The sequence below is a fragment of the Mercenaria mercenaria genome, chromosome 18, assembly GCF_021730395.1.
Source record: "Mercenaria mercenaria strain notata chromosome 18, MADL_Memer_1, whole genome shotgun sequence".
Lineage (NCBI taxonomy): Eukaryota > Metazoa > Mollusca > Bivalvia > Venerida > Veneridae > Mercenaria > Mercenaria mercenaria.
The window spans coordinates 23,499,649-23,512,550 of record NC_069378.1 but is presented as its reverse complement, the minus strand read 5'-3'; the positions used below and the strand labels follow the sequence as shown (position 1 = coordinate 23,512,550).

Here is a 12,902-nt window from a genome sequence, read left to right as displayed (position 1 = left end):
ATAACGGAAAAAAAAAACAAACGAGTTTTGGTTGACCTAGAAAGCATACCAAAAAACGTGAAAAATGATACCAGTAGCTCCCTTGCTTAGCGCTTATAATTAAAAGAAAAACTGGCTTCTCTTCTTAATTAACAGAAGTATATCAAGTTAAACATACCTTAGGGTGAGAAAAATGTGCAGCCGGACCGGCAATCGAACCCGGGGTCTCGGAATACCGCTCCGATGCTGTACCGACTGAGCTACCCAGTCGCCTACACCCTTTCTCTCCGTTTTAATATTCAAGCCATATACCGTGACAAGTATCGTGTGTGATTTCACGGAACTTCAAATATATATCCGCATGTGAATTCAGTATCATGTGTGATTTCGTTGAATCATATTCCGCATGTGAACTCTTTAACGTGTGTGATTTCATGAAATCATATTCCGCATGTATGTGTGAGCAGAATTGTGTGACTTCATGGAATCATAATCCCGTTTCAATGTGATCTCAGTAACATGTGTGATTTCATGGAATCATAATCCCGTTTCAATGTGATCTCAGTAACATGCGTGATTTCATGGAATCATAATCCGTATGCGATCTCAGTATCATGTGTGATTTCATGAAATTATGATCTTAATCATATTTTAATGTGATCTCAGAATCATGCGTAATCCGCATATGATCTCGGTATCATGTGAGCTTTCATAGCATTATATTCCACAAGTTGTCTTGGTATCATGTGTGATTACATGGAACCATAAAAATATTTCCATAAATTTCACGTGATTTGTTCATTAACAATGATAATTCATAGTACATGTTTATCGAAATATATCTTTCTCACGGTAAAGAAATACCAAAAAAGAAACTATAAAATGTGTAAATTTAGCCGAAACATGAAAAAAAAAGAAGAAAATTTGTTTGTTATACATGTAAGATCAAACTCTTTTTCACTCATGAACTCCATATTTTACATTTTCACTCGTGGCTATACCACTCGTGAAAATATTTCATCTTGTGTTCACTCGTGAAAGATAGTCCAATCTTACACATAAAATAAACAAACAACTTCTATGCAAGCATGTATATTCAATATCAATAAAATATGCGAACATAATACTTTCAGAATAACATGTTTATTCGCTTTTAGGATATATATAAAGTCTGGTGGTTTTATTTATAGTACACTTACGGCTAATAAAGCCACAAACTGAGCTTGAAGACGGTAATTTCCTGTTTTCCTTTTTATTACTGACGTTTTCATTGGCGCAGTGAAACTGTCAGCCAGTAAAAGGCTTTGTGATTTACAATTTGTCTGATCAGACTTGTGCCAGACTAAGTAAACAAAGCAACACTGAATTATTTAAGAACAGCCGCATGTTTTTATGTTTGAAAAGCATTTTACTGGAAATCAGATATTCAAAGTGTAGTATCGCTGGTTATCAAACTAGACGTCAAAATACCAGTCCTGTTAGAAATGTCAAGGATATCAAATAATAAGATACTACGTTGCAAAGAGTAGCTTTGTTAAGGAGTTAGTTGCACCCAAGAGATAACCGCAAAATATGAGTATGGTTGGGCAGAAAATTTTATCACCATTCTGAACATGTATAGGAAAACTACTTTTTATCATGTGCAATTTTTTTCCTTGATATAAAGTTCCATAAAGCTAAAGATGTACTTCTTTGAAAAGGTTGCATGTGTATAATGTACACATGAATGGTAAAAATACTAAAGCTAATATTTAGAACATGGTGATATTAACGAGCGCTCCTTAAATCATCCTTTTACCACCCAACTATATTCCAAGTTTAAAATCAATATCTTAATAGTTTTGAAGTTGTACTCAGGACACAGGATACAAAGGACAGATTTGAACTCACTTTGTGACCTTGACCTTTGATTAGCAATCAAGTTCATCCGCTTTGCAGACGTCGCCCCGTCGCCGCTTACATATATGCCAGATTTGAAGTTAATTTCAAGTTATATGATCTGGACAAAAATCTGTCAGACAGATAGATAGATTCTTACAGCTCTTTAAAATCAATAGTTTGAATGGTTATGCTCAGAACACGACGGAGTTATGCTCCGGACATGAAATATGGGGGACAGAGGGACGCACGCACGCGCCATAACATACGTCCGATTTTGTTCCAAACGGGAGTATTAAAATGTTAAGTAATTAAGAATATTGCAGTGACCGTTAACTGAACGAACTCACATCTATCACAGAAGATATATGGCACGCGCAGATAGATTATTTATATCTGTATGTGATACGCGCTCTTTTATTATGGTGATCGAAGTATCCGTCACGATAATGGAAGGTCGAAGGTTCAAATACAACTGGACGCTGTTCCGGCATGGCCGGTTGTTGGGCCGTCAGCAAGATTTAAGATTGCATTAAAACACCATAATCATACTCATATTTCAGAGATTTGGAATCATTTTATGAAAGTCTTGAATAAATGATAAAGGATACACCATAGGCTGTAATTGTAAATTTTAACTATTGCGTCTATGCCTGAACATTAATAAATGAACTGTTATACCATCTGCAGAACACATATTATGCAAACAGAAATAAAAAAGAATGTAAAAGGTAAAGGTAAGGTTTCTTGTTTAACGTGGGTAGTAAACGAAAATCCCCATCTGGAATGGATGGAACAACTTATTTCCATCCGATCCAACGGCAGGCGTCATATTTACCCCCCCCCCCCTCCCCCAGCATCCAATCTAGGCCGATACTGATCGAAACAGTACCAATTTAAGTAAATCACCCAGCGCTGAATACAAGTCGGGATATCAACCGCTGCAAAATATTTTAAGGCAGATCATTGGCATGTAATATGTCTTTTTTTCTAATAAGGAATTGTCATTGATTAAACCAGAAACGTTCTTCGAAGAAACAAATATTGACATTTTGTTTTTATATGGATACATGACGTCATACCACAAATGTATTAGTACCCGGTTTAAAAATACATTATCCTTATTACATGTAATAAAATCACGTCAACATTTAATCATGATATTGATGCTGCATATTGTTCTTTTATTGTAAGACAAAGAAGTATAAACTACATTATAGCTCTTTGTGCAAGATAATTAAAATGCGCACAATATCAACAGCGGACAAAAGTATTAAAATGGTAAATGTGTTTCACTTTATTACACAAAAGCTCCCAGGGACAGTGCAGAAGGGTATGTGGTATTTTTGTGTAAGAAAAGTATGAACTGAAGGAAACCGTACGCTTTCAAAAAAAAAAGGAACTTATTGAGGTATCAGATACATTGGCGCTTGAATACAAATATTGCCTCAAACAATGTATATGAGCCGCGCCATAAGAAAACCAACATAGTGGGTATGCGACCAGCAAGGATCCAGACCAGCCTGCGCATCCGCGCAGTCTGGTCAGGATCCATGCTGTTCGCTTTCAAAGCCTATTACAATTAGAGAACCCGTTAGCGAACAGCATGGATCCTGACCAGACTGCGCGGATGCGCAGGCTGGTCTGGATCCTTGCTGGTCGCATACCCACTATGTTGGTTTTCTCATGGCACGGCTCATATAATACCTTATTTAATTAATCAATTATAGACAATCATCATTATAAAAATGCGGTAGTAAAAACTGTTTCAACACAAAACGTTTCAAACCAACAGTTTAGAATTTTGTAACTGGTAACTTATTTCCCATGGTTCAAGGAAATATATTTTGAATAAAGCTTGTATTGTGAATAAATGATAAATGGAAATTTCAATGTGATTGACTTGCAAAAGAATGACCATTACAGCTCCTATTTAGAATAGATATGTCCACAGTTCAAGTTTAAAGTGGTATAATACTTAATCAGTTGATTCGAGAACGAATTTCCCATGGGTGACATAAATAAAAATGATTAATTCACTTGAAAGACGTATTATTGAATTAATTCAGACAGTGATGGCGACTTGGGCCAATCGTCAAAATATTATGCTATAAATCAGTTCCTTTAATCGTATACTGTATATTTTTACGGTAGAACATATCGGTTCCTTCAGCATGTAAAAACGAAGTTTCATTCCCATCCGCATATTCATAAAGAAATATTACTGGAAATTCTTTCTTCTTTGCAAGTCTATCTCTTACGAACATTTGAACCGTCATCTGCATTCCACAACTTACCGAGCCGTTAGTTTGTTTCCCATCTTAAGTTGTTGGCCGTTTAAAACCAGCATAGTGATTCCATTCATTAGCACTACACTGCTTACCAAGTATAGATAAGAGCGGTGTTTGCTTTTCAATGCCAGTCAGATGAATAAACTGGTGCATTAAAATTTGATTCAGTATCACTGCATCACGGTCACATTGCCGATTAAGACACATGGTCAGGGAATTTTCCAATTTCAAAGCAATCAGAGCTCTCTAACAGAATATGCTTTATCATTTTATGCGTTAAATCTGCATATACACGTACTACAAACATTATTTGTATTGTATTGTTTTGTTTAACGTTGCACCGACACAGTTATAGATCATATAGCGACTTTCCAGCTTTGATGGTGGAGGAAGACCCAGGTGCCCCTACGTGCATTATTTCATCACGAGCGGGCACCGGAGTAGAACCGCCGACCTCTCGTACTCCAGATGGTTGGCTTCCTCACATGAAGTATTCAACGCCCCAAGTGGACTGGAACCCACATCGATGAGGGGCAAGTGATTTCAAGTCAGCGACTTTAACCACTCGGCCGCATAGGCCCCGACAAACATTGTTAATATAAATAAAACTGCTTATTAGTGACAAATTCAATAAAAGTTAAATCTTACAAGAGAATGCAGCTCAAAGTCTAGTGATCCAGTGGATAAGGTGACGGCCGCTCAATCCAGGTGTCGTGAGTTCGAGCCTCACTGGGATCACGACCATGACTTCTCATATGACACCAGTACTGGTTTTTCCAGGAAGCAGATTCGAGAGTGGTTCCAATAAGCTTGAAGCTTTCATCATAATCGAGCTAAAACAAATTAGCATAAACTAAAGCCTAACCAACTCTTTATCGAGCCTTGATTTGTTTGAATTTCAGTGATGATTGAAATAGATTTAGTACTGTCGTATTGGCACAATAAACGTTTTACGCTAGACAAAGTTACGAATTCAGCATTGTCTAAACCGTGCTATGCACATTATTCAACTAGCGCCTTTATATGAGACAAATTATTATGGAAAGTAGTCCAAAGCACAATTCTAGCCTGCAATCCCTTGTCCAGAAATTGATTTCAAAAGTTTCTGATCTGAACTAATATTATTCGTATGAAGCTGAATACAAATGTAACACAGCTCAAACTGAGAAATGTTGTATCCTTTACCGTATTCGATGACTTATTGAGTTTCAATTTATTTCAATTGTGACAAATTTATGATTATTATACCCAGAATAGTGCTTCCGTTAGCATTTTGCCGCATGCTAAGATAAAAACTATAACACTGGGTTTCTAATGACATGAATATACAACCGTTCTTGTCGGATATATATGTAAAGCATTTGTCCTCTTGGAACATGTTATTGCATGCATATGCAGAATCATGACACCACAAAAAAAAACGTACATTTGTATTACCATAAGCCCACACATCCTTATCATGGCATGTGTTCGAGACAACATGTAAATGAGAAAATCAAAATGAAACATTATATATATATATGAGAAGTATTTCCTGGTTTAACGAATAGTGAAGGATACGGTAATACATAATCAAGTATTCACTTGCACGCACACGGTTATTTGAAACCAAAATGCAGACTCATAGTTAATAGAAGATGATGCAGTTTACAATTACAGCTTAGTCAAGTAATTTGTATTAAGTATAAGTAGCTGATCCCAAGAAGTGGTGTAGACTCAAGTCCGAATCCAGAAATATTTGATCGGAGGGGCTCCAGTTTAGATCGGAGGCATCACCGGCGAGGTGCATAACGACAAGAGGGGATAGGTAACGGAGGGCGCCCTTCGCTCGTGTCAGCCAGGTCAGGGGTCTCCCACAGGATTTTTTAATGCAGATATGCAATAGTGGCCTCTTGTGCATTTTTTGTCTAACTTTTGAAGTACGGGAAGCGGTCAAGAAAGTGAAAAAAAGTTCGAATACATTTGCGTATTAATGTTAATGTTGTTTGGGATTATTTAAATGTTAGTGCAAAATGGAATTTCAGTTAACCAGGCTAAATCTTAGAAACACTGTATTATATATTTTGATGGCAGTATGCGCTAATTTGTCTTCAGAAATACGAGTTTATGTTGTTTGGAAACTGTTGAACATTTAAAATGAGCTGAGAGATTTAACGCCCACGGAACAGTTTAAATCGCTGCTAAATGTTTTGTGCCCAGTGACGCAGCCGAGTTTTTCGTAATACTAATAAGTGGAATAATTTGCATAGAAATTACATTATATACGGCTTTCTGACGCGTTGTGACACGGTGGTAAACCAATATCACAAAATTGCGTCAGGAAGAAGAAGGTTTATTATTGTTGTATTGAAATAAGTCGAAATTCATTCCTTTAATGTTAAAAAAAGCACTAGTCGCTATTTAAAAAAAACAGAGAAGCACAACTTTATACAATCAACAACAAAGTCTGTAGAAATTCATTGATTTCCCTTGCCACTAGCTTCCTTTCATTTGAGATTAATTGTGTCACTCTCACTCTTTAAACCACAGTTCTATACCGATCTTTGAGATTAAACGAAATTCTGTATATAATAAATATTCTGATCCAGTTGTATTTATTCGACCATATTCGAAAGGCAGACACAATAAATGTTAAACAGCTTCAGAAAAACATTAAAGCATCCGAAACAATAACAGCACATCCTCACCTAACAGGAAATTTTGCAGATAATGTTTGATACATACTCCATTGCTTTTTTTCCCTTAGCTCCTGATTGTGTGTATCTCATTATTATAAGCTTTTGTGGCTACTGCAACCGTGTAGTTCGACAACATTAAACTTTTCAACAAGCCTATAACATCGGATGCAAAGCCAAACAGTATATATATTTATTTCGAGGTCGAGGGGTGGATTTTTGTTGAGAAATATATACATGCAAAAATTAAAGACCTTGGTCAAAATGATGAGATTTGGTTGAAATCACGACCAACCGTTTGACTGGACAATTCATTTCAAAATGTTACGTCTTGATTAAACGATCCTCACAACAGTGCATCCAAATTCACATGCACTTACTATTGTATAATTTCATATATACCTGAAGGCGGCCAAAGTAATGGATTTGTGTTGAATTTTAAGTCTGATCATTTGTATTCGCTTACGTTACTGAGCGCTTAATTCACGTTATATTTTCAGTAGTGTTACTTTTCTTTTTTTTCTTTTCTATCGTTGTTTCCCAATCAACCCATATAGTGTGTATAAAGTATTTTGATAAAATAATTAAGCCTAATAAATGATAAAGATTACTATATCACATTTGTCAATTATTTTATTTGCAATGACAATAAAAAATGACAAATAAAATGTTTAGCCGAAGTTCATTAAAAATGTTTACAAAAGTTTGCACAATCATTGTTACTACCTTCAACTGACAATGTAAAACTAGAAATTGTATTGAAATCAGAAAAGATCTACTTATTTTCTAAAATGATAGCCTATTAAAATAGAGTAACATAAAGTTTTGCCATAGTTACTAAAGGGTTCATTATCAACTGGTATATAACTCTATGTAACGGACATTTTATCAGAATAAATAAAACGTAAAACATGTCATTAAATGCTGCTTATTTCAGACTGACCACCTTAAACAAGGTTTTTGTAACAATCTTCTAATGACAATTGAAACAATTGATAATTCGATAAGGCACATATATCGCAATGAGGAAGTCCATGGCGAGTCTTGTTATGGAAGAGAAAGCAGATGATATATGTGCGTAGGTGACTGTAGCTGTGGACACTTACGCACCAAACTGTTTCGAGACACTCCACATGTTTAGTGTCTAACCCGCTTCCCTCTTTGATTGTGTCTGATAGAAGAGGAGCAGTTTTTAAATCTCACCAGGACTGAACTGTTATTCGGCAGAAAAAGGAATTAGTATGAGAAAGAATTTTTAATGACGAGTGATTTTTAAAAATGTTAGCATATTAAAACCATGCTTCCTCTGTTTCACCTGGCCCTTAATGTGTTTCTCTTGATGCTCTGTCTTCTGCAAAGGCATTGAATACATGCGTTTGTGGTTCTTAAGGTTTACTTTTTATATACTTATACAGGAGCATTTTTGTGTTTTACATGCCTTGCATTTTGATTCCATTGCATGTGCTAGAGATTCACCTGACGGGGATTACTTTTATTTACAATGTCCCGTGACTTTGGAATATGGTGGGGGTAAGAGTGATGGTGGGTGAGCACCATAATCAGGTTTAAGCTCCCCAGTGGTGTTTTAGCCACTGATTTTTTCAAGTTGGTGCCCCATTGTGTTCTTTTATTTGTTCGTATCGTCCTCGTGTGTTTGCTTTGTATCTGCGTGCTGTGAGTTTCGTTTTGGCGAGGTTGCTTTTTTTCAAACTTTCAAGGAAACTTTCGATTATTGAGATAATATTTTCAGAAAGCTTCGCTTTATTAAGATAATTTGCAATTATCGTGATAGCTAACAAATATGCTATCATATTTAGCCTAACTGGAGCACTAAATGAAAAAATGTCTCTTGGAACACATGAAAATCAAATTAAAAGCAAACAACAATAACCACGTTTGCCGGAATAACTTTGCAAGTGAAATTCTGAAATCGAAGCATTTATAACAATGTACGTATGTGGCTAACACAATGTTAATATTTTTATAGAGTTATGAAATTACTACAAACATATATGACTGGTCAGAATGGGATAAAATATAAAATTTGTTAATATGCCATTTGAACACAATTCAGGATGTAAATATTATAAGGTCAGTCAATCAAATTTAAACTCTATCTTATGCCATTATACACTTTTCGTATATTCTATTAGACTTTTATTTATTGAACAGAAATACCCATTAAAAGAGCAAGGTCGCCAGTGGAAATCTATTCTTATTGCTTATATGAAATTTTATTAAACCACCATTTAACATGAATTTATTTGAAATGCCGAGTATTTCGTTTTATTTGAACATATTTTTTAGCTTTACATTTGTATTTGATTTCAACAATATGCATCAAACGACAATTTTTAAAACTGTATGTAGCTTTGGAATTATTATTGTTATTGTTATTATTATACCACATTTATATAGCACTCTTTTCATACAAAATATGTGCGTTCAAAAGTGATTTACAAAGACATTAAAGAACACATACATACATATATATACATGTAAATACATTGGTAAAAGATTAAAAGGAATAGTAATTAAAACAAGATCATCCATAAATTTTGCTCAAGGTTAAATAACATTACATACACTATTAAAAGACAGCAATCGCTTTCTCAACACGAAACTTTGTTATTTTTTCATGTTTGGTTGTTTGTTCGTTTTTGGTTCAACGCCATTTTTCAACAGTATTTCAGATTTTGTTATTTTATATAACATGTGTGAAAGAGATGTGTTTTCAAAGATTTTTTAAATGCAGACAGTGAGCTTGAATCTTTGATGCTTGCTGGGAGGGCATTTCAAAGCTTTGGAGCTGCATGCTTGAAACTTCTGTCACCATACTTTACTGTTCGACTCCTCGGAACAACCAAAGACACTGGGCCATTTGCTGGCCTTAATTCTCTACGAGGCTTGTACACGTCCAGCATATCGACAATGTACTTGGAAGATTCATTCTGCCATGTATTTTTATGTAAGTGTCAAGATTTTGAACTCAATTCGGTGCTTAACCGGAAGCCAATACAACTCCTTCAAGACTGGCGTGATGTGATTGTATCGCGGAGTCTTGGTTATGATGCGGTCAGCTGTGTTTTGTATACATTGAAGTTTTTGCAGTGTGTCTTTTGAAATTCCATACAGCAGCGAGTAACAGTAGTCCTCTCTTAATGTAACCAGAGAGTTCACAAGAGACTTGATAGCATCAGCTGTAATGTACTGCCTAATGAGGCCTATTTGCCGAAGTTGTGCATAACTAGCTCTACATAGAGAGTTAACATGCTGTGTCATGACCATGTTTGAATCGATTCTAGCACCGAGATTCTTCACACAAATTGAAGGTTTAATCCGAGAGGGTCTTACTTTCACGCAGATATCTTCGGGTATTCTTGTGTGTTTGTGTGAAACAAAATGACCTCAGTTTTGTCAGTAATGAGCTTCAGCATGTTCTGATGCATCCAAGAGACTTTGAGACAGATCTCAATTCGAGATAGGGCTTCATGTTGGTAGGAAACATTTTTTTACTTAAACGACAAGTCATCAGCAAAGAAGTGATGATTCAGTCCATGGCTTCTGCAGATTGAATCGACGCGTTTTGTGTACATGATTTAGTTTTTCGGTCCTAGGACAGATCCTTGTGGTACGCTGTATTTCATGTGGACTGGAGTAGACAGTTCGCCATTTACTGAGACTGTTTGGCAGCGTTCATTCGGATAAAAAGTCATCCACTCTAGTGGTTTACTAATGAGTCCTTTTGCAAGCGTTTTAGCAACGTTTCATGGTCGATAGTATCAAACGCAGCTGATAAGTCAAGCATTACCATAATTGTTTTGTGTACATGATTTAGTTTTTCGGTCCTAGGACAGATCCTTGTGGTACGCTGTATTTCATGTGGACTGGAGTAGACAGTTCGCCATTTACTGAGACTGTTTGGCAGCGTTCATTCGGATAAAAAGTCATCCACTCTAGTGGTTTACTAATGAGTCCTTTTGCAAGCGTTTTAGCAACGTTTCATGGTCGATAGTATCAAACGCAGCTGATAAGTCAAGCATTACCATAATTGTTTTGTGTACATGATTTAGTTTTTCGGTCCTAGGACAGATCCTTGTGGTACGCTGTATTTCATGTGGACTGGAGTAGACAGTTCGCCATTTACTGAGACTGTTTGGCAGCGTTCATTCAGATAAAAAGTCATCCACTCTAGTGGTTTACTAATGAGTCCTTTTGCAAGCGTTTTAGCAACGTTTCATGGTCGATAGTAGTAGTGAATATTAGGATGGTTTTGAAACAGTATAACCCCATTTGACCTTTTGACCCTTGGTCAGGACTGGTCAATGCCGGCCAATTTAAAATCCACAGGTTTTGACAACTCATTGTGAAAACCTTCGGTTTGATGAACGTAAGTCCCTGGGAGCTTTTAACTTCCATAAAGTACTGAGAAAATACATATTTAACTTTCAAAATATCTTAAAAAAGCCTTAATAAAAACTTTACACCCGGACCGAAAAACAATTTACAAAATAGTTTTAGCCTCCGGTAAACAGATATTGGGTTTCCATTATAGTATTTCGCAATATTGCATCAGCCGGTTACGACTAGTTTTATCAATACACATAACATTCTTTACTGTTTTAAGTATTATAACGAAAAAAGTGGAATTTAAACAACTGAAATGTAAGTTTTATTTTATTATTTTTTTATTTGTTAACAAGCTTATGTGTGTGTTCGGGTTTAACGTCTTTTTCAATAATTTTCCAGTCATATAAACGACAGTGTCTGCTTGTAGCAGTGAGCACAATGCCCAACTTTATTTTGCTGCCTCACTGGAATATCACGCCGTAGACACGTGGCATGATACCCCACCAGTCCTAGCACTATCCCCATAATGCTGAGCGCCAAGTGAGGAAGCTGCTTGTGCCATTTTTAACGTCTTTGGTATGACTCGGCCGGGGATTGAACCCACGACCTCCCGCACTTGAAGCGGACGCTCACCACTAGGCTACCGAGGCGGTTTTTTAACAAGCTTAAGAAAATAATTATATGTTTAACTCTTTACCAGTTTTTTATTATTTACTATTTATACGTTGTAGAATAAGTATGTTGATATGGGTTTTTAATGTTATTTTGTTTATTTTATAGGTATTCAAGAATTCTACAAAGATATTATTAGCCAGACGAATTACAACGTGAAAAATCCAAGACTTTATAAAGACAACGAACGTTTAACACAAAATATATCATCGGAAGACTTCAAGAAAAGAATGTTAACCATAACATGGTTGAATATCATAATATTTTCATGTTGTTAGAATCACTCAACCGTTTGAGTATGCCATACTCATACGCATGGTTGAATATCATAATACTTTCATGTTGTTAGAATCACTCAACCGTTTGAGTATGTCATAGGCATATGCATGATTGAATATCATAATACTTTTATGTTATGAAAATCACTCAACCATAGGATTATACCATAATCATACACATGACTTAATGTTATGATATTTTGATGTTGTTGAAATCACTCAACCGTTTGAGTATGCCATAGGCATATGCATGATTGAATATACGCTTTTGGGAGTAGTATGGAATATAACGTTTATGGGTGCATTTTTGATAGTAGTAAAGAATATTATGTTTTTGATACATTTTAACCCTTTTTATTAAAATAATTTATAATTGTTTGTTCATTATGTTTTACATTGTTTACTCTCAGTGTTTTATACAATAAATCATAAATGTTTATACCATTTTGTAACATTTTAATGAAAAATAAACAATAATAACCACAAAATGTGTTTGTTTTGTCTTGATATTGTATGTTATTAAACTTTTAATCCAAAAGTCTGTTTCTATCAGAGGATACAGGTTCATCCGATATGTAGAATCTGATGTAACTACCCATCAAAAGCATAAATGTTAATTCTGTAAAGGCTGAATCGTCATAAGGATGAATATCAAACATTGTCCCTTGTTTTAGATAAATTTTAATTTTTTTCTTATACATAGATATTAACCTATCAGTGTCAAAGTCCTCAGCTGCCTCAGCTGTTATATTTACATTATCAAATATATCAAAAAATAA

The 12,902-nt window shown here is 35.4% G+C and overlaps 1 long non-coding RNA gene across 1 annotated transcript; it reads left to right on the top strand.

Annotated features, from left to right (window-relative positions):
* The first annotated feature begins 11,095 nt into the window (after nt 1-11,095).
* On the top strand, nt 11,096-12,611 carry LOC123547570 (uncharacterized). The gene is made up of 2 exons (XR_006685673.2): nt 11,096-11,488; nt 11,954-12,611. It is a non-coding gene; the product is annotated as an uncharacterized LOC123547570 (long non-coding RNA).
* Nucleotides 12,612-12,902: the final 291 nt, after the last annotated feature.